The sequence below is a fragment of the Poeciliopsis prolifica genome, unplaced genomic scaffold (assembly GCF_027474105.1).
Source record: "Poeciliopsis prolifica strain line A6 unplaced genomic scaffold, Auburn_PproV2 SCAFFOLD038, whole genome shotgun sequence".
In the NCBI taxonomy this organism is placed as follows: domain Eukaryota; kingdom Metazoa; phylum Chordata; class Actinopteri; order Cyprinodontiformes; family Poeciliidae; genus Poeciliopsis; species Poeciliopsis prolifica.
The window spans coordinates 1,717,761-1,745,328 of record NW_026562413.1 but is presented as its reverse complement, the minus strand read 5'-3'; the positions used below and the strand labels follow the sequence as shown (position 1 = coordinate 1,745,328).

The 27,568-nt window shown below is 36.2% G+C and overlaps 1 long non-coding RNA gene across 2 annotated transcripts in view; it reads right to left on the bottom strand.

Annotated features, from left to right (window-relative positions):
- LOC129374951 (uncharacterized) overlaps positions 1–23,577 on the bottom strand; it is a 30,598-nt gene extending 7,021 nt beyond the window's left edge. The window contains exons 1-4 of one of the 2 annotated variants that reach the window (XR_008607585.1): positions 22,421–23,577; positions 19,290–19,333; positions 19,057–19,101; positions 8,448–8,516 (exon numbers count right to left, since the gene is read on the bottom strand). This is a non-coding gene — a long non-coding RNA (uncharacterized LOC129374951). The remainder of the gene's footprint in view (positions 1–8,447; positions 8,517–19,056; positions 19,102–19,289; positions 19,334–22,420) is intronic. The other variant, XR_008607586.1, reaches the window with a different exon arrangement.
- Positions 23,578–27,568: the final 3,991 nt, after the last annotated feature.

Sequence of the window (27,568 nt, the reverse complement as noted above, 5' to 3'; positions counted from 1 at the left end):
CTTCTTCTCCTCCAGATTCTCTCTATCGTCTTATCAATCGTTATATCTTTTAATCTGTTTTCTAGAAAATGTAAAATGTCACGCTTCCTAGTGATTTGCATAGGTTCTAGAAGTTTAGCAATGTGAGAAAAGACAGAAAAAAAAGACATCCTGCACTGTGGTTTTCTGTGGACTTGTCTCCCTCTTGTGGGAGGACGCAGAACAAAGACACCCCTTCCCCCTCCAGAGGCCGCAGCAGACCTTCGCTGTCTGGAATACAAAGACGAGCACTTAACCTGCAGTTGCATACTGTAGGCGTCTGCATGACCTACTTCTGCAAGTGGAGCGGCTGGAATCTTCCTCATCCTCAAAGATTTGATTCAGCTCTATGCTGAGCTTTGTTTCTCTGCCTCTCAGAGGTTCAACTCTTAACTGTGACCTTTTATTGTTTTTGATCAGGTTGAACCTCTACTTAAATAGCAGTGCTGTTGCAGTTTCTCCGATGCATTTTAAATAGAAACTCTTAAACCGTTTTCTTCTCAAGATGGATGGCAAAAGTGCTCACATCTGTGTTTGGTGACAATCTCAAACTGCAACGTATTTTAGTCAGGCGGGCAGAGTACCCAAAAATAGTACTGAAGTAATAACAGCACAACTTCAACATATTTTTACTCAAGTACAAGTAAAAAGCAGCTTTCTAAGAATTACTCCATCAAGAGTAAAAAATAAGGCTCGACAAAATGGCTGAAAACTTATCACGATTTTAAAAAATTGATTATTATTGATTCCTGTTTTGTTTTAAATGTCTGAAATCCTTCCCAACTCGTCCTGTTTTATTCACAGTCTTTTCTCCACGCTGTTGCTTTTTATTTCTAAACTGATGCTGCTGATGCTGCTGATGATGCTGATGATGCTGCGTCAGTTAGTCGACAGGTTGTTGCTAGGTAACCGCAGAATGAGTGAGTTGCTAGGCAACCAAAGAGCGAGTGAATCAGTTGATTCCACCAACTTTCCTCGACTGGCTGTGAGAAGCTGAGCGGTGCGGCTCTGAGTCGGAGTTCAATTAATATTCTATGAGATGATTTACCTACTGATATTGATCATACGGCTGTCACGATACATTTTGTCATTGATTTATTGTCCATCCCAAAGTTAAAAGAAAATATCTGGCTTAAAGGTTGTTCAAGTCCAGAGTGACTGATCTGAATATCTGACTTAATATTTATAAATGATGCCTTCAGATAGACAAAAATGTTATGTCAAATTCTGGTATTTCAAAGACTAAAACTAAAAAACATAAAAATTCAAATGGATTACATGATTACATGATTCAGGCAGCACTTTTCCAAATTATAAAAAATAAACTATGAACCGAGTACTTACAGTCAGTAATGCAAATATATATGTTAAAACAGAGTAAAGTACTTCTAGTGCCAAATGGAACAGCTGGTGGAAAAAATTAAAAACAAAGCTTGGCACAAACAAGAAGTCTCGCTTTAGATTGCTCTGTAAGGGTGTCTGTATTTCATGCATTTTCTCTTTATTGGTGAAGCTATCTCACTAATAAGAAGCATCTTTGAATATCCAGGCATTTTACTCATTTACTTGTTATAAAAAATATTACTGAGGTAAAATTAAAAAGTAGAGTGTAATAAAACAAAATTTCCCCCAAAAGTTTACCTCATGTAGATGTAACTAGTTGCTACAAATATTTGATTTTAGTGAGATTTTCTGTACCATAATTGTTTAGTAGTATGAAAATTTTGATTTCCCAAGTTAAAATATGAAAAGTGTAGCATTGTATTTTGCACCTTTGGGTATTCTGTGTAATGTTTCTGCCAACTTTGCAGACGTAAAGTCCATCCATTGATTTAGCCAATTCCACTACAGCGCTGCACTGCAAAAATTCAAAAATCTTACCAAGAATGCTTGGTCTAGTCTCTACTGCAAATATCTTAGTTCTCTTAACAACTAACTTTTCAATCAATATTAAGAAATTAAGACTTAAGACAAGCTCCTGCATTATGCTGAAAAGTTACTTGGTTGTGAGTTTTTTCTTATTTAGTGTATTAAGATATTTACACTAGAAACTAGACTAAAAATACTGGATAAGATTTGGCATTTTTTCAGTGCAGAACTTAGTTAAGTATCTCTTAACATAGTTAAGAGATAAGAGATACTTAACTAAGTTCTCTTGGTTAAGAAAGAGAACTTAGTTATGTCCTGTTGACCTTTGGCATACCTGCAGCATGATGCTGCCAGCACCGTGGTTTCTTTTGTCTAAATGTTTTCTAAATACAAAGCTGAAGTTCTGATCATGGTAAAGAGCTGTTTCGCTGTGTTTTTTGGGGGCGTTTTTTTGCATCTGAACTAACTTAGATCTGCTCTCTTCTACAGCATAAGACATATGAGTGTTAAAGCACATACAGTTATAACTTATGTCTTTTTAAAACTTGAAAAAGATTGTTTCAAAGTTTTATTGGGCATGTGAACCACATTTGATACTTTTTAGCTAGTCATCCACAGGTTTAGTTTGAAACTGTGATTTAAAGTGTAAAATGGGTCAGAAAGCTGTGAAATGGACAAAGTTTTTGGTTTTAAAATGAGCGGGAACATATGTGTAGTCAAACTGTAATATGACAAATCATTGATACAGGATGTTATTTAAAATGACTGGAAACTCAAATATTTTTCTGTTTGCAATTTTTTTTTCCATACTTATCCAGGAAAATTCCTTATTTTCCAACTTTTTGAGAGTGTGTATCAACCCTGTACACGGCAAACTGCAAACTGCATTTATTTTCCAAGTCTCTTTCAACAATTTCTTCCGGAAAATCCAGATTTGTGCAAAACTGGTAGATGTCCTGTTGACCTTTTCTCCTATTTCAGCTGTGGATCTCTGCAGCTGCTCCAGAGTTACCATAGGATCTATGCTGCTTAAATAATCTCATGCGTGAAGATTAAACTGCACACAGATTACTCTGTTTAGTAATTAGATGACATCTGAAGGAACTATTCGCTCTAAACTTTATTAAGAGATGTCAGGGTGAGACACAAGTGAATGGAATACTTTTCTAATTTGATATGCGCCACTTTGTGAAGGTCTATCACTGAAAATCCCAATAAAATTCACTGAAGCTACCCTGATAAATAAGATTAAAGAAAAATGTAGGATGTTTGGAAATGTGATTTATTTCTGTTGTACCTGACTGAGTTTTTGTTATTTCCTTTTTGTTTTTTGTTTTGTTTTAACTGTTCGGTCATTTGATTCTGACCTAAATGTTATTCATGTACAAATTTGAAAAATTAATTAAAATCCATGCAATCTTGGAGTATATAAGTTCTCCTCTACTATTAGTAAGAGCATAACAAATGTTTGAATGTCCAGTATAAAAATGTTTAAAAAATTCACAGAAGCTTGTGGTTGTGATAAGACAAAATATGAAAAAGTTTAAGGTATGTGAATACTTTTGCAAGCACTGTATGAGAGAGATTACTCATCCATTTTGAAGTTGCTATTATTGCAGAAAAATGTGACTATTAAATGAAAAGAAACATGTTTTATGCAGCAGCCCTGAAACAATTCAGCAGCAAAATTCTGAATATTATCAAAGGTCATCTCATGCAAAATGCTACCTGTAGAAATTACAGCTATCAGCTAAACGCCACAGACAATGTGAGTACATCAGACGATGACTGAGTATATTCTACACTTGGGGTTTTACATTTCCAGCCTGTTAAATTAGATCAATTTGGCAAACTGAGTGTGTGTATCTATGCATCTATACTTTCATCAGATTCCCTGCATGGTGTCATGATGACAGCGCCTTGCCGTGAAAGGAGGCTGCTGGTTTGTGCTGTTAAACAAGCTATTTTCAGAGTGCTGCTAAAATTGCCTTGTTCTACATTAGTTTTCAACGTATCAAATAGAATTTAATGACCAAGTAATTGGATGACAGCTTGGAGTAACGGCACCATATAGTCAATCTCTCTTATTATGTTCCATAAATAATGGGGTTCACCCACACATTCGACATCTCGCTGAGGTGATCTCCAGCGAAAGCAGCAAATTGGCTGTTATTAGCCGTCAATGGATGTGTTTTGACACTGCTGCTGTGTGCCTCAAGGACTCATGGATTATTTGATGGCTGCTGCACAAGTTGCAAGGCCTTCTATTCAGCGTGGCCAATGCACCAAAATACAACTGCAGATGTAGAAGTGGGAACAGCTTATTGCTGATTCCACATAAGGTAACTCACTCTATTAGCTGACACGGTTATATATGCTCGTCACTTTGAATTAGACAACACAGCCGGATGCAGTAGCCATAACTGACTCTGATTGGTTCATTTAAAAATATTTTGTGATAAATTAGATAAATAAGACAACGTAAGGCAACACCATTTGAATTGGTTTGAGAGTTTCACAAATTTAACAAACATTTCTTTGGCTACCTTTCGAACAAAAACCCCACCTCTCCACTCCCTCCTGCTATTGCAAAAGCCGTCCTCCACCCACCCTTCACTGCCTCTCTTTGACTCTCCTCTCTGCCCTCTACGCGTCTCTGATTCGTCCTTCGTCACCGCACACTTAAAGTTCCCAAATCTTTTGAAACGTTTTTCTTTTTTTTCTGACAAGCACTACTTGAATCTCCTCCCTTTATCCCCTTGATTCCTCTTCTACCCATTTAAACCTCTCACACCGACTCATTCGCAGTCCGGTCACGCATGCATGCGCCATGGTTGTGCCAATGCCAGCTCTGTGCCAATGTGCCCGGGCGTGTCTAAACAGGAGCCTCCGGTACCAGAAGCCTGGGTGGCCCTGGGCCCCAAAACCCAGCGGCTCCCAGATCAAATAAGGAGCTTTGGTATTATGCTTTAGAAACCAAAAAAAAAGACAATTCTATTGAATTAAAGTATTAATCCTCAGTATATTGGTTGGAGTATATAAGTGTAATAAAATGATACTGTAAGAGGTTTTTTGTAACAGAAAATTTAAGTTAAAATCTTTGAAAATAAATTAAAATTACATGTCAGTCTGTTATTGTAATTTCTTGTATTCACAGAATTTAAGTATTAAATTATTTTTGACAAAATAACAGACCTGCTGAGCTAAAACAAAATAGATCCAATTAAAAAAATAGTTAATTTGTTACACACAATAAAATTAAGTTTATCCAAGTAAATATATTAAGTTGATTAACTTGTTATGTTAAACAAACATAAATAAACTTAATTTGATTACAATTAACTTTTTTTTTTAAAGTTGGAGCTCCATTTTCTTTTCTTCATGCAAAAACATCAAACAAAGAATATTGAATAAGTTTCTGTTCCATTTTACAGAAAACAAAAGTGACTTTCAGGCCTAATAATAATGTTTTCTAAATCTTAGATGAACTAATCTACCAGTTTGAGAATAGAAGGGTCAAATTATCCCTTGATCAACTAATTGGTGGATCAGAAAATGTGAACCACATCAAAACTAAGAATTTCTGTTTACAAATCAACAAGCTTTTTTTTGTTGTTGTAAGAATATGATTAAAGTTAGACATATATTATCTGATGAATAATTTTTGTTGGATTTGAAACTATTATCAAGGAACATGGAGCAAAATTTTTATATTTTACGTTCTGTTTAGAAAACTCAGATTTGCAATTTCAGATACCAAAGAAAACCGGATATCGGTATAAATCAACCAATAAATAACCGATGGAAGCATACTAATTTACTATTTCATAAAAGAGACATTCCTAATTCTAATAACAAGAACCCTCATTAGACAAAATAATTTTAAAAAGGCTTGAATGACACCTACAAACCGAAACAGCAATAAAAACTATTTAAAATGTTTTTTAAATATCTCATTTATCTCAAAATAAATGAGATATTTATTGGGCATGTGAACCACATTTGATACTTTTTAGCTAGTCATCCACAGGTTTAGTTTGAAACTGTGATTTAAAGTGGAAAATGGGTCAGAAAGATGTGGGATGGCTTTCCACAGCCATTCCACATTATCTCATTTATCTCAAAATTGCAGACGCATAAAAATATGACAAATTTAGTCTTGATTTTTACATTCTTAATAATTTAAAAACATAATATTCATTTCTATTTACATACAAAACACACACACACACACACCCACATGCGCGCGCACACACGCGTGCGCACAAACACACGCACACACACACCCACACACACACCCCACACACACACACGCGCACACACACGCACACACCCCCCACACACACACACACACACACACGCACGCACGCGCGCGCACACACACACACACACAGACACACACACACACACACACACACACCCACACACACACACACACACACACACACACACACACACATACACACACACACACACACACACACACACACACACACACACACACACACAACCCAATAGCCATTGACAACACTGCCCTAGCAACCATTGGGCATCATGCCAGGCCACTGAGGTTGCCGTGTTTCCATGGTAACGATTTCTGGCTTTGTAAATAAGGTAGTAGGAGCAAAAGAAAAAAAAAAGGAGGGTTTGTGATAAATCGCACTAAAGAATCAAATTAAGAGAGCAAACAATTTCTGGTTTGTGAAAACTTATCCTGGCCTCGCACCACACACCGTTCTTACTGAAGAGATGCATTAGCACCAGTGGGGCTCTCAGGTCAGAACCGGTCCGTCACATGGCCGATCCAGTTTTTTTCTTTTTCTTTTTTTTGATTGGGATGACAGAGGAGCATCTAAATCTTCTTCCGTGATCTCCAGCGCACTCTCGCAAAAATTTAGAGCGGGTATAATGTTCAAAACTGCAGGGAGCTTTGGTGATGGAAGATTCCTGCTTTAGATGTGCTTTTCTAAAAATATCAACTTCATCCTTTATTCTGTCTATCCACAGACTCATATTTTTAACACAGCAGCTCACCTTAAAATCACTTATATTTCTCTCTTCATCCCTACCATCCATTCATATACACAGAAGTGCTTCTAGTATAACAGAGACAAATTCTCAGTAAGAAGACAACATTTTATAGATTCCTTCTCACAAAGCAGAGTGATGTCATTTGTAGGAGTTTGTCTTAATGCTTAGGCATCCATGAACCATTCACACCCAAATTGTGCATACCTGTGTTACAATTTACTTCTGCAGGCACTTTCTAAATTATCTGTATTTGTCTGTGTCTGAGTCTCTGTGGACAGATTTTCTCAGTGACGAAGATTCGACTCTTTTCATTGGAGATTTTACTATTTGGGTAAACCAGTGTTGTTTTCAAGACCTCTAGTTTGTTTACTTGTCACTACAAACCACGCAAGAACATTCAGTACGTTTGCTGGTCAGAAATGGAAAAACAGAAAGCAAATGCTACGTTCTGAGCTAGTACAAAATATGGAGAATTTATTCATATCATTACTGTTTCTTCGTTCATTTCCGGCTAGATTATCTAAGATTATTTTTGTTGTTTTGAGACGTTGAAAATTGCATTGGGCTTTATCTTTTCAAAAAACACATGCGGCCATTGTTTCTTAGTTTCCTGACTCTACCGCCTCCCACAATGCAACTGATACCTGGCTACAGGAAGGCAGTTGGCTCAATCTTACAGCTGTGTCGGCTCAGAGTCGGACCACATCCAGACCATAAAAGAGTGTTAATTTGAAACCACACTGACACCACCTCCTCCAAATAGCCTCAGCACTTTAGACTGAAGCAAACTGGATTGTTTTAAACTGTGAAAACATCATTAACCGAACAGGATAACTGTTAAGATTTCAAACCCAAAATACTGCGTTAGTGTCTAACTAACGCAGAAAGGAAAATGGATAATACAGTTTACTAAAGATGTATACCAATTATTTTTTAAAACATTAAAGTTTGTTCTGCATTAATAATATGAATAATGCATTTTATTTGTCAGTGCCTTTCAAAACACCCAAACATACTTTAGAACATTAAAAACACAAATTAAACAGTAAAAATTTTCTATAAAGAAACAAAACCATGAAATAACTAAAAAAAACAAGTTATTGTGAGAAAACTAACTTGAACAGATGAGTAGTGAGTTGTGCTTTGAAGGTCAGAAGAGAGTCAATATAAAAAGGGACTAAAAAAGGACTTGATAAGAAACAAATGAGACAACAACCTTATAAAGGTACAACGTGTTTTTAACTTATGCAATAATTTAATAATGTCAAATGCTAATTGTTTTAAATATAAGAAAACAGAAAGCAGTCTCTTTGTAACTATGCAAGAAAAAGACTAATTTAAACAATATTACAGCATCTTTAAGAGCTTTTATAAAAATCAGGAAACACGAGAGTGACCGATGCAGATAGAAAACAAACAGTGATATAAATGTTAGATTACTGATATTCTCAGTCCAACTTTCTGACATGTTAAGCTAATTTTCTTCCTTTTTATTTTAAACATGAAAAATATGATGTAGAAAGCTTTACCTTTAAAGCAGGAAGCAACTTTCACCCCTCTTCTCACTGGGAAGGCATCTATTGTTGGACATGGCATTTCTGTAAGCATATAAGCATTATTCAGATTAGCTGTACAATAAATTATATAAAATAAATTTGAGATTGATCAATACACTTACACACATTTATTTCTAAGGAACATATTTTATTAGTGACAATCTTGAGAAAATAAGTAGATAATTAAACTGCAAAGCAGAATTATCAGAAATAAACTGGATTTTTGATGAAGGAAGCTGGGAACATGTTGTGCTCATTAGGAAACTAATTAATAAACGGAATATTGTAAAATTAATGAAGAGAGTAATGCAAACACAGACAAACAAAAACAGTTATAGACACTAGTGATGAATAATGCATTAATAATGAAGAAATATAAAATCTAACAGGAGTTAGTCAAACAAATCATGACATTGTAACAAAATGAAACAATGAAAGAAATGTGTGTTTTTTGTTGGCATGCTCTCCTGTATGTTGAGATTTGTATGTATGTTAGGGTTTGTGTGTTCCTGTCAGCATGTACGGGCCTCAGGCACCTTATCTAATGTAACATGGAGGACACACAGCCTCACCCCGCCCTCGCTCCTTTCCTCTCCGGCCCTTTGAACTCAAGCTGCTGCTCGAGATGCATTCTGACTGAGCACAGCGTGTCCTGAAAGGAGGTCAGAGGGCAGCCCAAATAGTCTGGTGTCATGGCAACTTGATGCCATCAACCAAAAATTTGAAGTGACAGGTTAAAACTTGCTGAAAAGTTCGGTCAGGGTGAAGACAAAATGGGACGGTTTTCATCAAAAATACCAAAAAGTAGAACTTCAACAACTCGTACTAATAAGTAGATAAATTAATTGTTACATTTATTTTTTTTTTCAACCTTTATTTTAGAGTCTACAAGGCAAACCAGTGGATTGTCAAATGTAGACCTTTGACACATTTAACACTTAGGTTGGGATGAAAACAAACAAATCAACTTATATGACTCTATAGTCCTAAATAAGAAGGGAGAGTAAAAACAAACTAGTTACCATAAAAAAAGATTAACATAGAAAAGAGATTTTCTGCTGGTTTTATTAAGAAAAATTTAAGATTTTTTATGACTTTTTTGACTCCAGTGATGTATGATAAATTACTGTATTAAGGTGGACATTTTTGCTTGAATTGCTTTCCAACTAAAATTAATAATTAAAAATTTTATTTACTTAACTTACATCTGGTAAATGTAACTAATTTGGTGGGTTTTTTTTAGGCTCCACTACATCGCTCCAGCAACAGTCTTTAGTCAGAGGCTTCTTTAGAACTACAGTAATACTGACTACTACAGGAAATTCTCCCTATCAGCAGCTACAACAACTCTTTGAAGGAACTTGAATAACATGAGTTACAACATTTCATTTCCCTTTGGATTAATAAAGTATTTTTGAATTGAATTACCTAAATTCAACACACTCCTAATGCAGCAAACGACGAAAGTCTACTGTTGAAAATCCTGTTTTAAATATGCTTTTTTCACAGAAAGAGCAGGAAGCTGATAACTAAGAATGTTCCAATTTTAACTCCTAAAAGAAGCTACAATGAACAAGATTAAGAAGCAGATTTATTTTAAGCTGACCTTCAGGAAGACTGAATGTCCAGCACTGTATGTCATCAGACAGGACTGTTTGCTGCCTTGCATTGGTGTCACAGCCAGTAACATCTGAATTTATCAGCCAGTGTAAAAAATGCCACCAATGCAATAATAATAAAAAAAAGAAATAAAGTCAATGTGATTTAAGATGAATTATGGAAAATGTGGGTAAAATGAGAAATTTCTGTGTAAAATTACCAGCTTTTTGACATTCTGTTTTAGAAGACAATCGACTGATTAAATTGACAAGATTAATCTCCATTAGCCTTCGGTCAACCATTGTTTACAGAGAGAGCATTATTTGGATTTTGGTTGATATTAAATACTTTAGTTATTCATAAGGACACCATTAATGCAACTTAACAATTCAAAAGTTTTTTAGCTTTTTCAATGGGCTAACTTAATGCATACAAATATATTTAAAAATATTATTATCATATAAAGGGATTCTTTTAAACTGAAACTAATACCAACTTAATGAGGGCCAATATTTTTTTTTATGTGAGGAACAACTTAAATGAACAACTTAAATGAACAACTTAAATGCTCTGGAAAAAGTTAAGAGACCACTGCAAAATGATCAGTTTCTCTGATTTTACTTTTTATAGGTAAATGTTTGAGTAAAATTAACATTGTTCTTTTATTCTATGAACTACTGACAACATGTCAATAAAATTCCAAGCAAACATGTAGTATTTATTTGCAGAAAATGAAAGATGGAAAAAACAACTTTCAGACATCAAATAATGCAAAGAAGACAAATTCATATTCATTTATAAACAACAATACTAATGTTTTAACTGAGGAAGACTTTAGAAATCAATATTTCGTGGAATAACCAGGTTTTCTTTGGGGTTCAGTGCAGTGGGCTCTTCATTTTTTCCAGAGCTGTATATCCTCTCTCATTCAGGGAGAAATTAACATGACACAACCAAAACCAAATGTTTCAACAATATTTCTGTTATTTTCTAGTCGTTGCATTTTTCCAAATTTCTAGTAGTATTTATAAAACGCTGTTGAGTTTTACTTTAACCTTGACTGACTTCATTCGATATCGAGGCTCTTTTCAGTCAAGACTGATTTAAAGAAAAAAAAAAACTCCACACAATTACTGGCACAAATGTCATCTTGATTCAAATAGCTCTGCACAATTACCACCAAAATGAACTCCTTTCATTTTTTTTTTTTTTGCTCTAATGACTCTAAGCACATTTGAGCTAACCTGAGAAATGAACTGCAGTCTTAATTGTGTCGCACGCCCATGGCAGCTCTAGACGGCCTGTGTTTTCATCTCACTGCTAAAGTGTTGGATCAATACAGAATTCAGGTTCCTTTGTACGTCATTAGCTTACTTGAAACCTCTTAAAAGCCATTGTGTTTTCAGCCTCTTAAATCTCCCATGAAGAGTATGTGATTGCAAGTGTGCCTCTCTGACGTGGCTGTGTGTTCATGACCTACATGTATGGTGGGTTAGTAAATGCGTTTGTCCTTTAGGTGTTTGTGCATGTTCACGTGCAAGGCTTGCCAGAGAGCTGCATCAGAAAGCCTTTGTGTGCGTGGTATGTGTCCTCGCGTCTGCTCAATGCGGCAGAGGGTGGAGTGGCGGATCAATAGAAAACAAATGAATTCAGATCAATATTAAACCAGAGAGTGAAGGAGAGGGAAGGAGAGATTGAAAGCAGGCGAGTGGGGTGATGCACCAAAGAGGAGAACGAGCAGAAGGAGGAGGAGGAAGAGGGCTGTCGGTGGGTTGGTTGGACGTGGTGATGTGTTACCAGCAGCTCGGCGATTAACTGTACACATGGGAAAAATACACTCGTTTCTGAAGCCAAAACCTCAGAGCATTGAGGTCACTGGCAGGTAAAATGGATGGTTAAGTGAGGAAAAACAGAGGGACTACAGCAGCCGTGGACTTGAGACAAAGGGGGCACTGCTGCATTATTGATGGTGGTCTTTAGTGGAGAGTGGGTGTGAAAGACAGTAATTAGTGCTGCTTTTAAATGAGCTTATAATGAATCACTTTATTAGGATATTTTTAAGCAATGCAAATGAAGAATATTTTCCAATGGTTTTAGATTTTGCTATAGTTTATCTTTTTGATGATAAAAAGCTTCATGACATCAAATCATTTCATCCAGAGTTTCTGAACCAAATAATTTGCTGTCTTTAAAGAGCAGCAAATTACTTGGCATAAATTCTGATTTGTTTAGTCAAAAGCAGCCTGTTGATAAGTGCAGATGTGTGATCGTGGTTAAAAAGAAATAATTATCTCAAATCTCAAAAATAAAAACTGAACATAGCAGCTGTAGTTGAGAATGAATTATACATTTTCCAAAGCTAATTGGCTTAAGATTTTCACAGTATGATAAATTTATGAAAATATATGTATGTTTTTAATTTGAATCAACAAATACGCTCATTGCTGATGTATTAATGCAACTTTTTGCTTATTTGTATGATACTTTATTGATATTTTGATCCACAAAAACCTTTTTATTCTAGGATATTAAATGCAAACAAAAAAAATAAATTCAAACCTCAAAATTGATCTTATTCTACACTGCCTGTGCAGCAGCAGCTGGGATAAAGGTGGCAGTCACTGTGCTGTGCTTCAAAAAAGTTGGAGAAAACTAGAAAATTCGTTAAATGATTTTAAGTCTTATGAAAGGTAATGGTTGAACAATTAGTGGGTATAAAAGCATATTTTTTTGCATTTTTGATGAAACAACAAAAAACCCACGCATACTACCTCATATCTCATACTTCAACCTAGTGAAGAGTCAATTTTGACCTTCCAGGTTAAGTTGCTGATATTTTCAGAAAATGCAAAATATGTGAACATAGAAAAAATATTCAGACTTGAAACAGCAAAACTTAAAGATTAAATCTGCTACTTGGCGAGAGTAGCTGTAAAAACCTTGGATGTCTTAATAATTTCCTATGAATATTATTTATAGAAAATTACATTAAATATCATTCAAGACTGAACTTTTTCTACATGTTCATATATCTTGCAAATATATGAACATATAGATAATGTTTAGACTTGAAAACAGCAAAACGTAGAGGTCAAATCTGACACTGCTCAATCTGTACGACTGGTACAAAACTTTTGTTGTCTTAGTCATGTTCTCCTATACCTGATTCATGCAATTTATTAATGTTTGAAGCATGATTTTAGTTATTATTGATGATTTAAACTTAAAAAGCCTGAACTATCAAGCAGGAAACTATTTCCAAAACAAAGTCTACGTTATTAAGAAGGTTTTAGTTTCATCGTTTCTAATAGTAGGGTTAGACAATGTCGATTGTTAACATTCCTTTTTTTATTATTGTTAAATTTATTCTGTGATGAACTTCTTCTTTAAATTAATCAGCACAATTGTATAAAGGTATGCATTTTATCTGACAAGGATAAATCATAATGTCACAAAGAGGGAAAAGAAAATATAAAAATGAGAGATTTTTGCCTTTTTTTGATGTAAAAGCTAAAATTGAAGAAATGTTTCAAAAAATACTTTCGATGCTTTTGCTTTTGGAGAGTGACCTTGAAACAGCAAAATATGTCTGCTGGGTTTTGTGTACCAGCTCATCTTCTGGCTGTAATATCAAAGCTCCAAGAGTCATTTGAGAGTCGGAACTCAATGTGACTTTGAAGTGATTGTGGCGAAAACAAACACAGTGGAGCTGAGTGCCGTAAACAAGTACTATCTACCTCGAGTTCAAGGTTCTATCAGTCCTGACAAGAATTACAATTAGTACTTTAACTCTTCTTTTTTACGCTTTCAAAGGAGATGTTCCTGAATATTCATATTTGATAATATTTAGTCATACGCCAGGCCAATAGAGAAACAAATAGTAATGAATTGTTTCAAGTACAAAATGAATTTTATCTATAAAATGAAAACTTTATTTTAAAAAACTTATCTGGTTTTTAATTCTGAAAGTTATTTGGTTACATTGTAACTCATGTCAATATACAATATTTTCAAATACAGATTTATTTATTATTGTCTGGAAAAGTTCAACATTTATAAATTAAAATAGCATCGGGCTGCACATGTTAGGAAATCTTGCAAAAACCTAATATTGCTAAAGTTGTAATTTATGCCTGTTTTTGTCTTTCTTCTCTTTTTCATCTTCCTAAACTTTGCTACCATTTTGGACAATATAATTTGTGTCCAGTCTGGTTAACTGTAGAACTGGCCAAACATTACATTATTATGTAAACACAAGTTTATAGCATTGTAAAATTTTAGGCAATAATTACTGCATTCCTAAAAATCCTTCATGATATAAGTATTGCTATATTATGGGAGACAGCTGCTCCGCCTGATGGTTATTCTGTGACTTTTAGGCATTAAGTCTAGTGCCAATCTAAAAAAATTTTTATTGTTCTACTCAGAATCACACTGACAAATTTGATAAGACCTGGGATCTTTTTAACTTTACATTATTTATATTTGTAACTCAGTGAAGTCCCTTCTGCTTCTGTTTTTATAGTTTTGACTATTTGCTTTCCTGCACCACTGGTGACAAGTTCGATGCTCCCGCTGGATAAAATATTTCACCTTTTATAAATGTGAATGTGGAACCGTATCTAGAAAATATGTAGATTTGAAACAATTAATTGGATTCATTGAGATTAATCGATGATTGAAATAATTGTCAACTAAATTAACAGTCATCTGTCGTTAACTGGAGTATACAGACTGAAAAAGGCTAAAGAAACAACATATTCAGAGACACAATTAAACAAAAACTGTATAGAAATATATAAAAACACCTTTGTCTGCAAATATGATTTACCCAAAACTCCTCAATTGATCAAATTCACTAAAGGAATGCTATAATATTGCACATAAGGCTATAAAATGTTTATTTTCTTATCTAAAAAAAGGAACTGAATTTTTTATTTATATCTTTCACAATATTTCTAACTGCATAAAAAATCTTAATAGGTTACATAAAAAATTTATAAATGTGTCAATTTTTCATCAGAGTCATTAACTATAAAATAGTGAAAAATTGTTTGTTTTTGTTTAATTTTTCATGTAGATTACTTTTTTAAATAGATAGGTAAGAATTTGTTTTTGTGAATTTATTACATTTTGTATTAAATAAAAACTATTATATAGTCATAGAAGTACAAAATAGAAAACTGAAAACTTTGAAGCAAAAATATAAAATAAATATAATAAGAATATACCCACTTAAATTGCATCTGTTAACCTGCTGATAATCTGTTACTGCTTCTTATGAATCATTATAAACACCATTTTCTAGCATTCAATGGATCTAGAAAAGCCTCAGTCTTTCTGGATCAATTTTTCTTCATTCATGAAGAATAATGTCCGAGGAATCAAGTTCAGCAGTCCTTCAAATGCATCACTGTCACTCATATCGCCAGTGTGAACTTATCGTTTTTACCTCTGGCAAACTCACTCAGTGAGCAAAGCTGACAGACAGAGGCCATGGATATAAACAAGATTAACTGAGGGAACATGTGAGAAGCTGGAGATAAAAATATCTTTTTATCTACAAAAAGGGCCAGTGCAGAGTGAGAGTGAAGCAACGATTTAACATTTTGATAGTTTCTTTCGCCTATATGTTGGCTGCTTAGGCACTAACGTTATGGTTTAGCTACTTTTTTAAACACACTGAAATTGGAAAGAAGAATATAACAGTATGACACAGAAGACAAGGTGGGAATTAAATTCTGGAGGTTTTACACCCATATATATATATATATATATATATATATATATATATATATATATTATATATATAATATATATATATATTATATATATATATATATATATATAGAGCAATAGAGGCCCAGATCTACCACACCAGACAAGACCCAAGGTGTAGGTTGTGCAAGGAGGCCCCTGAGACAGTCCAGCACATCACAGCAGGGTGCAAGATACTGGCAGGGAAAGCGTACATGGAGCGACATAACCAAGTGGCAGGCATTGTGTACAGAAACATCTGTGCAGAATATGGACTGGAAACCCCGAGATCAAAGTGGGAAACACCCCCAAAGGTGGTAGAGAACACCAGAGCTAAGATCCTGTGGGACTTCCAGATCCAGACAGACAAAATGGTAATGGCGAACAACCAGACATTGTCGTAGTGGATAAAAATCAGAGGAAAGCCGTTGTGGTAGATGTAGCAATACCAAGTGATTGCAACATCAGGAAAAAGGAGCACGAGAAACTGGAGAAATACCAGGGCCTCAGGGAAGAACTGGAGAGGGCCTGGAAGGTGAAGACCACAGTGGTGCCTGTGGTCATCGGTGCCCTCGGGGCAGTAACCCCCAAACTGGAGCAGTGGCTACAACAGATCCCAGGAACAACATCAGACATCTCAGTCCAGAAATGTGCAGTCCTTGGCACAGCCAAGATACTGCGCAGAACCCTCAAGCTCCCAGGCCTCTGGTAGAGGACCCGAGCTCAGAGGATAAGAACCACCCGCGGTGGGTGAGAAGGGAATTTTTTTTTTTTTTATATATATATATATATATATATATATATATATATATGTGTGGTTTTTTTTAGCACAATGACAATAAAAGGATTCTGATTCTGATATATATATTCTTCAACTCCAACCAGACAGTCTGCTGAACAAAGCAAGAGTCATGTCTCACTGCTTTATTTTTCAACGTTCTCTGCTGTTAAATCTGACACCCCCCCACCCGTCTGTCTCTTTTTCTCTCTGTCTCATTGTTTGTCTCTCTCTGTCCCCTTGAGCTGTGTTCTGTGCCGTTCTCTCCTGCTTCTCTCCATCTCCCTGCCTCTAATGTGCTTTGGCGTGTGTTACCCACGGGTGCCTGAGTGCTGCCTCCGCCAGCGTCCTAAAGCCGGGGCAGCGGGGCAGCAAAAGCGGCACGATGCTGTCTGTGACATCATCAGTCGCTTCTATTAGTCACGTCTGACCTCTCCTCGCTGTCTGGGCTTTGGTGGCGAACGCATACAAACAAACACGGTCAGTGAAATGGTATCTAATGAGTCCAAAATGCTGAGTCTGACTTCCTTAAAATAGTTTTACAATTTCACACATAGCTGACACTGAAATTAGTGTAATGTAAACACGGATTTGATTCCAAAAAAATATTGTATGTATGTTATCTATTTAAACACCATCAACAGAAAATTAGAGGATCTGTTTAATTAAAAAGCTTTTGTAGAATAAAAATAATACTGCAGAGAGGAAAATAATAACACCCCGATGTGGCTTTCACTCTCTATATATCAAAATTATACTGATTCACATTTGTGTAAAACAAATAAAAGCTCATTTCTGCCAGTGAACATGTGTGAGGATCAGACTGTGTCAAATTGGCTCATCTGCCATCGGCGGAAACACTTCAGTACCTGAGGGTCTGTCTGTCGCCCCTGCTGCCAACCAATGAGGACCCAAAGCTAACTCCTCCACTCTGCTGCTACAGCAGACCTCACTGCAGTGTGTGGGAACATGATGTATAAATCATACATGGCCAGCTGTATGTTACTGTACCGCACTGAAAACAAGCATGGCGGCTTTTCAAAGCATTTCCCTTCCAAAAGCACCTGCAGCACTGAACTCAATACGCCACGCAAAACAGACACGAAGGCAGAAAAATATTTAAAAAATGGAGCTCGGGGTTCAACGACGACAGAATAATGGCGTCTGGTGCAGAAACACCTGAAGGCATGAATTGTGAAAAAGGAAAAACAGGGGCGAAGCGAGCGAGCAAGGGGACAAATAAAAGCCAGGAGGGAGGGCGAGAAAAATCGTGAGGCAAAGTAGGACAGCGAAGTAGACAGATTAAATAAAAAGGGACACCAGACATAAAAACAGACAGCGAGAGCAAACGAAAGCTGGGAACGATGAAATGCAAAAGATAGAAAGAGGAGAAGAAAGGACAGAATTAGAGTGAGGGTGTGCATGCTAAAATAGGTGGCAGACTCTTGTCAGTGCAATGACCTAGTCACAAAGCACTGAGGAATTCTCCCCGATGACCCGAACACATTCCTCTGGTCAGATGTTAACCCATGCAACACTGCCATACTGTACTGCAACGACTGACCCATAAATAATGCCTTCAAACCTTCTGGAATAGCTGTGCATTTTTATAATCAACAGTAGCAGCTCTGAGTGGGCGCTGAGAAATGCATTTGAAAATCTAACTGGTGACCTGGAGTATATTTACTATGGAAGTTCTACAAATCTCTAAGCAAATACCTTCCACAAGATTTGAAGCATCAGGTGAGCAGCTTGACCTGCTGAATCAACAGTCCCCGCTGCTCGCAGAGAGCCGTGTGCACATGTGTACGAAGGGGCTGTGCAAAAACATTGTGAAAATATCAAGCCAAGAAGGGCTCAATTGTACGGCAGAGGCAGAATGTAGCTCTTATTCTGGTGCTGCAGGTTGGGGGGTATGGGGTGACATTAGCACAAAGACAGAAATGTAATGTGAGGCCATCTCCAAAACTAGCTTCAAGGCTAAACCACAGGCCCGGCTTTATGCCCGCACTCTCTCACTTTTCAGCAACATCTGATAATCGGGACGTGACCACCTGATGACCTTTCCACTTGTTGCTAACCAACATAAGTCATAATCTACAGTATTGTGCCGGACTGACTCCAACTGGCATGCTGTGAAACAGAAAGCTTCCCTGTTTGTTGCTCTCAGACTGGCCCATGGTTAGCACATATCTGTTAGGTTAATCATGACAGAATGACTCAGGGCAGAGTAATTGAATTATGCTGATGGTGCATTGACATTTCGATCGCGCCACAGACTAAAACGGCTGACCAAGTGTTCTAGTCTGTTGAGTGCTATCAGGCAAAACTCTGTTTTACAAAAAACACTTGAATTCACTGAACCTTGCTAAATGCATTCACTCAGCTGGGATAATAAATCAGTAAATTATATTCTTTGAAAAATTAGAGCAACTTGTATAGCCTTACCTTGTATAAAACATGTCCAAGAGTCCAGGTCATCTTAAATTCAGTCTGAAATAAAAAGATATATTATATTAAGGAATATTTTATCCACATTAATCACTGTACAGTGCCATTTTGTTAATAAATTATCACATTAAATTTACAAAGTTCAATGTATTTTAGCAGAACTTTGTGTGAAAATTGACACAAAATAGTGATTTTCCATACATATTCTTAAATAAAAGTAATATATCTACCTTATATAAAGCATGCCAAGAGTCCACGTCATCTTAAATTCAACCTGAAATAGAAACATATTATATTATCTTATATTTTGTGATCTTTTTTGTTGTTGTTTTTTTTACAAAAATTCACAAAATTTTTATTTTTTCACATTAAAATCACAAATTTAAATGAATTTTATTGGGATTTTATGTGGAAAATCAATAGAAAATAGTGATTTTTTTTGTTTACAAAATAATCAGAAAAATTCACAACATGTTTTTATTAAACCCCTTTCACTCGAATACTTTTGAGTAAAATTTAATTGCTTTGAGAGGACACCTAATTAGTAAAACACGGTCCACCTGTGCATACTTTAATAAAACGGTTCTCTAACAGCCTCAGAGGTTTAAGACATAGTTTGATCATAAAAGTAACCGCATAAAAACTGATCAATCCATCATCTGAACCTGGAAAGAGTAACAGCAAAGACACGGCTGTTCATCTAAAACAAAGGGCTGGACCCAAGGTCCCTTTTTTCTCCTCAATTTCTTTTCTAAATATAAAATAATAAATATTTTTGAAACAATCAAAGCCTCTGGCTGGTCCAATATGTTGTAGAGTTGACCTGAATTCAAATCCAGATAAATAGAAGCTGTAAAACACAGTTGTAAAGCAAGATGGCGGCCTTGGACATGCTAACATTTCTCTGAACCACAGAGAAAAAAAATCCAGATTTTCCAAAAATTTAATCTATAACAAGCAAAGAATCATATTAAAAGAATTCAAAATAGTTGAAATCTCGCTGCAAAAAGTTTGCAGTTTGACACCAAAATTCGCACATCATCCTCAATACTCGAAACACTGTGATGGCAGCATCATGCTGTGGGCTGATGCTTTCCTTCAGCTTGCACAGGGAAGCTGGTCAAAGCTGATGTGAAGATCACTGAAGCAATACAGCTTCCGTGACCAAAGCATATTCATGTGACCTAGTTAAAGTCCTGACCTAATAAAACAGACATGAACTTTGAACATTTTAGTCTCTAGATGTGTCAAGATGTTGAAAATGTCACCAGAAAGACTTACAGTTGCAATTAAACCAAAATAGCGACAAAGGTTTTTTTTACACATGCATGCCACAATTTTCAGATTTTAATTTGAAAAAAAAAACATTGAATGTAATAATTATGATCTACCTTGTGTTGTTCTATTCCAGAAAATCTCAATGACATACAACATTCAAAAATCCAAGGGGTTGAATATTTTTGCACATCACTGTTTATACATGTATACTATGATTTTTAAAACATCAGTGGCCCCGTTGATACGCGGACCACATCTTCATTCTAACAACAGCCAGACCTGTTATTTACTGCAGCACATTTTAGTTGTTCTATGAGGACACAAACTGAGCAGGTTAAAGTCAGACCTGCACAATCGCAGCTTGCATGGGAATTCCTGAGGTCTGTTCAATCCGTTAATGTATGCTGTGGTTGGATGTCATCAATTATGAATGAGAAACACACTAGACTCATAGAAAACTGCTATAGAAACATGGGAACGAACCGGGGTTGCAGTCTCTTGTACATCTGCAGAAACAAAGGTTATGAAAAAGCAGATTTTTTTAAAGTAATACAAGTTGAATATATATTAATGATGAAAACAAAAGCAATTGGAAAGCTTAAGCAGGAATGGAGGAGCTAGTTCCTCCGTTTTTCTTTTTGTAGAGATGCTGCAGTATCGCGTTGAGGTTTCTTCCCCTTTAAGTTCCAGGTATTCAAGAGTGTGTTGACCCTGTCAGTGAGTTCATACCATAAGCAGACCCATATAGCTTCTCCTCCAGAGGCTCAGATCACGAGCCTGCTGAGCTGCCGCCTCGGTTATGTAAGATTACATAACACCAGGCCTGTCTGAGTAACATTTCATAACCTGGGGGTCCCACTATACGGTTAGAAGCATTAAGTTCCCTCAGATGTGTAATCGAAAAGAGCAAAGAAATGCAGACACAAATTTGAGATTTAGAAACTAATACCAGCATTTTGAGAGTTTGGAGGAAGATTGATCTCTCTGAACATGCTTTAAGTTTTGCTGACATGAGAATAGAGTTCAGAAGAAGGCTGACCTAAGGATGCTACTAAACAAAAGCTCCCATAAATTGAAGAGCTGCCTTCTGCCTACAAAGCTCGTTTAACTGTGTATTAATTAAACGAATGCATCAGAATCAAATCTCCTTACACCGACTATCGTCATTTAAGTAGGGCAGTAACTGTTATCTAACGATCTTGGCATCATTTTCATCTTCTGGAAAGAGAAAAATGACTCGACTGCTTTTGATCCAAAGTAATTTTAGAAAAATGTGCTCTTATGATTCAAGTTATGACGATTAAATAGCTTAAATAGGGGAGAAAAAAAGACAACAATGGCATGTCCAAGATTTGAATACAACGAGGACAACACGTGGATGTCCTCCGCTCAGAACAATGACAAAGAGCGATGGTGGAGATAGAAAATATCTCTGCGCAGAGATAACACCTGGTTGTGTAAATAAAAGAGGAGGCAGAGCACAGAGATGAATAACGGAGGAGATGGGAAGAAAAAAAACCCGAAGGGAAAGAGATGCCTTCGGATTTCTGAGGCTGGAATATTTGACATTATTTCACAACAAAAAGATCATTTGTTTTTACAATATCGAAGCAATATCAAGACTCATTTTAATTGCACTTAGATGCATACAATTGAAAAGTCCCTCCCTTCAAGACATATTTAATAAAAATAACCTGGAACAAATTGGCCATAAAATTTCCACGTTAATGGTGAATCACATGCAGCAATACGTGAATAAATTGACAATACCTGAATGAATAGATGGAAGTTCTATGAGAAAAACCCCCACAAAATATTGGATAAGTGACTAAAACTCTAAGGTAAGTATGAATTTTTTCTTTCTCACAAACGTAACACCTCATGTGTCCTTTCAGTGCATTTCATCAATAAAAACACAGCCCAATAAATCCTGAAATATGAAGGACGGCTCTGTGGATCCACGCATGCGTCAGAGGCAGGACCCTCTGACACTGCTGGCTCCATTAACTCCAAATCACACCACAGCATATTAACACACATGCACAGACACAAAAATACACATGACTGATACATGTGCACGTACCCTGAATCCTCCGCGAGCTAGCCTCCCATTCATGGGCCCCTCTGAAACCCGGTGTATTCGGAGAACATAGTGCTCTGCTGAATGTGAACAGAGGTGTGTGTGTTTGGAGGGGAGAGAACGAACGAAGACTCAAGATACAAAGTGAGCTGAAGGAGGGAAAAGAGCGAGGGATAGATGGACTGATGGAGGGGGAGAGGCAACTTACAGGCTTATTTTTAACAAACGACGACAAAAAACAGGAGAGTGAGAAGGGATAAAGTATTTAAGAATGGAGAGGAAAAGGACAGGTACATGCTGCATACTTACGAATGAATGAGAGGAAAGATCGGGGAAATGATGACGAAAAAACCAGAGAGTAAAAGTCTGAGTCTGAGGAAACGTCCAGTTTCTTCTAATACAGGAGTTTTTTTCCCATCTTTATTTTTTTTTTATTTTACCAATTCCTATCCGGCCGTCCCTCCTTCCTGAGTCAATCCCCCCCTTTACGGTCCTCTCGTTCCTCTCTTCCTCCTCCTGATTTTCTTGCCAGTACTGATACTCTTTCTCTCTTTCCCTGTCCTTCATGCTTTCTACTGCAGACCATGCTCTCCATTTCCCCCTCATTCTTTCTTTCTTTTTTTGCCTCTATCTTCTTCACATGTCCACACACTCGATTTTCCTTTCTTCAACTCCCAGCTTCCGCTTTTCAATGCACACACGACTTTAGAAAAAGATTACTGCACAGAAAGCGATTTCCAAACAACAACAAAAAAAAATACTGCAGAAGAGAAGCAAAAAAATAAAAAATGTTGACAGGATACGACAAGCGGTTTGTGGCATGCAGTCTAATGCGGGGACAATCCACGGCCTACATTTTTTTTCAGGGGCGCCACACATAGTAAGAGTGCGGCGTTCGAGAGGGGGGTGTCTCCGTACATGAAGGGATAACTGAAGGGAAATAACGGCATGCGGAAAGAAAAGTAAAAGGAAGAGGAGAAAAAAAACCCTAAGCGGATTGCAGTTGGTCTCCAGTGAAAGTGGATAGTAAGGGCGCGTGAGGGAAATGAGTGGGAAGGAGTCTGGGGCGTGTGCATGTGTGAAGAGGTGGGAGGGGAGAGAAAGGAGAGTCGGAGAGAAAGGAGAGAGACTGGAGGTTAATGGAGAAATATCCAATAGGGAGGGATCGAGGAGGAGTGTGGCAGTCTGGAGAGGACCCAGAGAAATAGGGGGAAAGGAGTAGAAAAATATATATTTATGTATATAGATAGATAGATCTGCCTATCTATATATCTATCTATATATATATATATATATATATATATATATATATATATATATATATATATATATATATATATATATACATAGATTTTTTTTTTTTACATACACAAGTAAATCTTTTGTGCTTTTCTTTTATACCTTCCCATTTTTGAAGGAGTCGGTGTGGGCTTCGTCTCTAGTTCCTGCCGTTCCTGTTCCTGCTTTCCTTTCTGCTCCGGCTCGCCTCTATTCACCCTATTTTCTGCACGTGCACTTGAACTCTAAATCCTGTCTGCTTTCCCCTCCCCTCCACTCTCCCTCTCTCTCTAACTGCGCATCTGTGTGTCTCTGCCTCGCTCGCCCTCCCTCATTCCTCGGCAGAGGCTTGAAATAGTGCTAGCAGGCAGGAGAGCGCGAGGGGAGGGAAAAGGAGAGGGCGAGGGGGACAAAAAGGGGAGAGAGATGTTGAGCTGAGAGAGAGGGGGGAGGGGAAGAAGCTTAGACGGGCTGACACAGAGAGCACAGAGTGTGTTTATGGGTGTGTGTCCTGCATGTGAACATGTCTTCACGTTCGTATGCATGTTCATCCGACGTTTGATTCAGTTGCAGTTATTTGCGTACTGATAACAGAAATCTAATACATTGCATTTTCATTTCAAAGAAACGGCTGAAATACCTTCAGCACATCGTGCAAGGCTGTAAAATCTGCTTAAACTATTAAAAACTAGGCAAAAACTTTGCAGAAAAAATATGCTTCATAGGAGATTTATCACAATATTTTGCAGTACTATTGTGATAACAATAAAAGTGATGATAAAAACTATTTATTACTTCTTTTTTTAAGCAACTGTATTGGTGTGACTTTATGACAGAGTATTAGTATTTGTAGTAAGTACAAATTTAGGACAACAGTCATATAAAGAAGTGTTATTTATATCACTAAAGTGCTCACAATAACTGCATTTAATTATATTTTCAAATGTATGGAAATGTATTGATACGCTCATCAAACAAGCAATAGTAGTAAAATCAACCATACGGACAGTTTTAGGGGCTTTTACCGATTTTCATTGGATTTATTGTGACAACAAAAATCAAAATTCTTATCACAAGAAATGTATCACAATAAATAAGAATAAACAGTATGATAAATGCCCATGCCTAATGCTTTAATGGTTGTTTATTCTCTTTATTTGAAGATATAACAGTTGCATGTTTCATCAGAAAGTTAAAAAAATATATGTATGAGATTCTGACTGTGAAATAACCTTCAGTAAAAACACCAAGGTGTCATTAAATGACAGTATTTCCACCAATAATTTAAGCAAAAATGTGTAAATTAATGTAACTGTCTTAATCTCAATCAGAAGAATAACAATTATTCAAACTGCTGCAAAAATTAAATGAGCATTTTAATTATTGAAATATGTATTGTTTGCTATTATGGTTTTTATACATATACAATTAAAAAATACAATTTTAACACGAATCGAACAAAATATTTCAGTTTTTTTGCAATTTTGCTTTTTATATGACAAGAATGAAGGGTGACATGCTTTAGGTTATGTGTTTCATAACCTAAAGCATACTGGCTGTATTCTTAAACACTTACATTGTCTAGTTGCTTTCTTTCAGCCAGCTCAGCGGCAGTGCACAGCAACATGTGGGGACTGTTGCTGCTGACTATCTTATTCAAAAGACTATAAACTATGTTAATAACAATTTTAACAGTTTTGAAAACCTAACTTTTTATGTCATTAGTTGTCTTTGCTGACATTATATTTTTAGTCATTTTGTGTCATCATATCAAGTTTTCGCTACATTAGCTTCTGGAGAAAAAAAAACATACTACATATTTTATATTAATACCTAGAAAAAATATTAGAAATCAATCATGATCAATATCACCATGGCAGAAGATAAAGAGGGGAGCTGGGAGGTTTGTTGCAGATATATGGCTCTGAATACTGTCAGACACTCCTCACACATTCTCCATGAACTTTTTGAATTATTTCTGTAAAAAATATGCAACCAGCAGAACCGCCAGATTGTTCCACAGTTTCCGCCTCAAGCCGCCTTCTGTTAAAGTTAGGCTCTAAATATTGTTGGAGTTATTTTTATCTATAATTTACTTTGTGTTAAAATGTTATGTTGCCTTATTTATTCAGTTTTAACACCAGTCTGTTAAAATATTCCAGAGAAACATCTCATGTGGTTGCACACTATTAGTTAAAAAAAGAAATGCTTTTTGCATTTGTTCTGTTTACATTCACTTACTAAAATGTAAACAGAAAACAAAAAAACTGTTGGCCCTTTGTTTTCTTAAATCTTGGAGGAGATGTTTCAGTAAGTGAAGCCTCGACACTGCAGTCTGTGCTGTCGCTGAACTGGCACAGAAACGGCTGTTAGAGGCTCAACAGCAGGTCAGAGCTGATCAAGCCGAAAACACTCGTCCCACATTTCAGATGTTATCAGGTATGAACGGCTACCACATTATTATTTTAAATGCAAAAATTAACATTAACATATATTACATCCTTTAAAAACTGTCACTTTGAAAGACTTGATGCCTCGATGCTTTATTCTTTTGCAGCTACAACATAAAAAACCTGTTCCAGCACACAGTGGATCCTGACATTTACAGTTTTTATTACTAAAGCTGTTAGTATTTTAGATGCTAACCCGATCATTTCTAAATACACACAATTATCTAATCTTAGATCTATATATATTTTAATCACATATTATTGTAATTTGAGAACAAATAATTTTAATCAGCACATTCGTTATTGCTCCTTAGTTTTTGTGTGTGTGTGCAAAGCTGAGATGAACAGCTTTGCACAATAATTCACGTGTACCCAGGCATACAAACTGAAACTAAAGCTAAAAACTTAATAAGGCGTATTACATAAACTCAGAGATGTAAGGCAGGTGCTCTCATACTTTTGAAAGCACAGCTAAAGTCTGTTCGATGCACATTTTTAGGTGCTGTTTAGTATCACCTACAAACTTAATAAACCTGTAGGTTGGTAAATTATCCAATGATTTTAACTTAGAGATATTATGAAGACAGTAATATAAGTAAAAAAGTAAAGGAAAAGAAAAAAAGGAGTGGTTGCAAAGAAAGAGTTAAAACCTAGAAGTTTGATTGGCTGGGTTCTTGTATGCTGTATTTTCTCATAAACGTGAATTAGGTATAACATTTGTAATGATGAAAATCTCTAGAAACACTCGGTGCTTATTTCTTTGTTTTTGAAGGGAGGCATTCATCCTGGCAAAAGGAGGCCTTTGACTTAGTCTCAGTCCGAAAAAATGGCCACTGATCAAAGCAAACAGTACCAAATGACAAAAGACTTATCTTCTTTAAAATGCTAAGCCCCTCTTACACTTTAAAACTCAAAATAAGTTGCTGTAAACTGTCTTTTTGCAACAAAAACACACAAACTGCAAGTAAATCACTCCTAAAAGGAGGTGTAGCTCCCTTCAACAAGCTAATACAACACAGCAAGTGTAATTCCAGAAAGGAATAGTAACTTTTATTACAAATATTGCAGTTACTGACCCTCTTGTGTTGTCTTCCTCACTCAGACGACTTCTCCTCTGTTGCCGTCTGTACCGCAGTCCTCCAAAGAACTCTCGAATCTGTTGGGGAAAAATGAAAAATAAGAGAAAAGACACAACACTACCCTCTGCTGGATACAACCGGAATTACTTGATATTTTTTTGGTACGTAATAGCTTGTTTAAACGTCATTATTTTTAATCAGTTTGATAAAAAATAATTCACACACGAATAAAGAGAAATATCCAATTACCGTGAAGGTGGTTTAAAAATAGAGGTTAGGAATCAAATGAAAGCCTGAAGGTGTGTTGAATGCACTCATGGTGTCATCCTTTTCTTATGCGGACA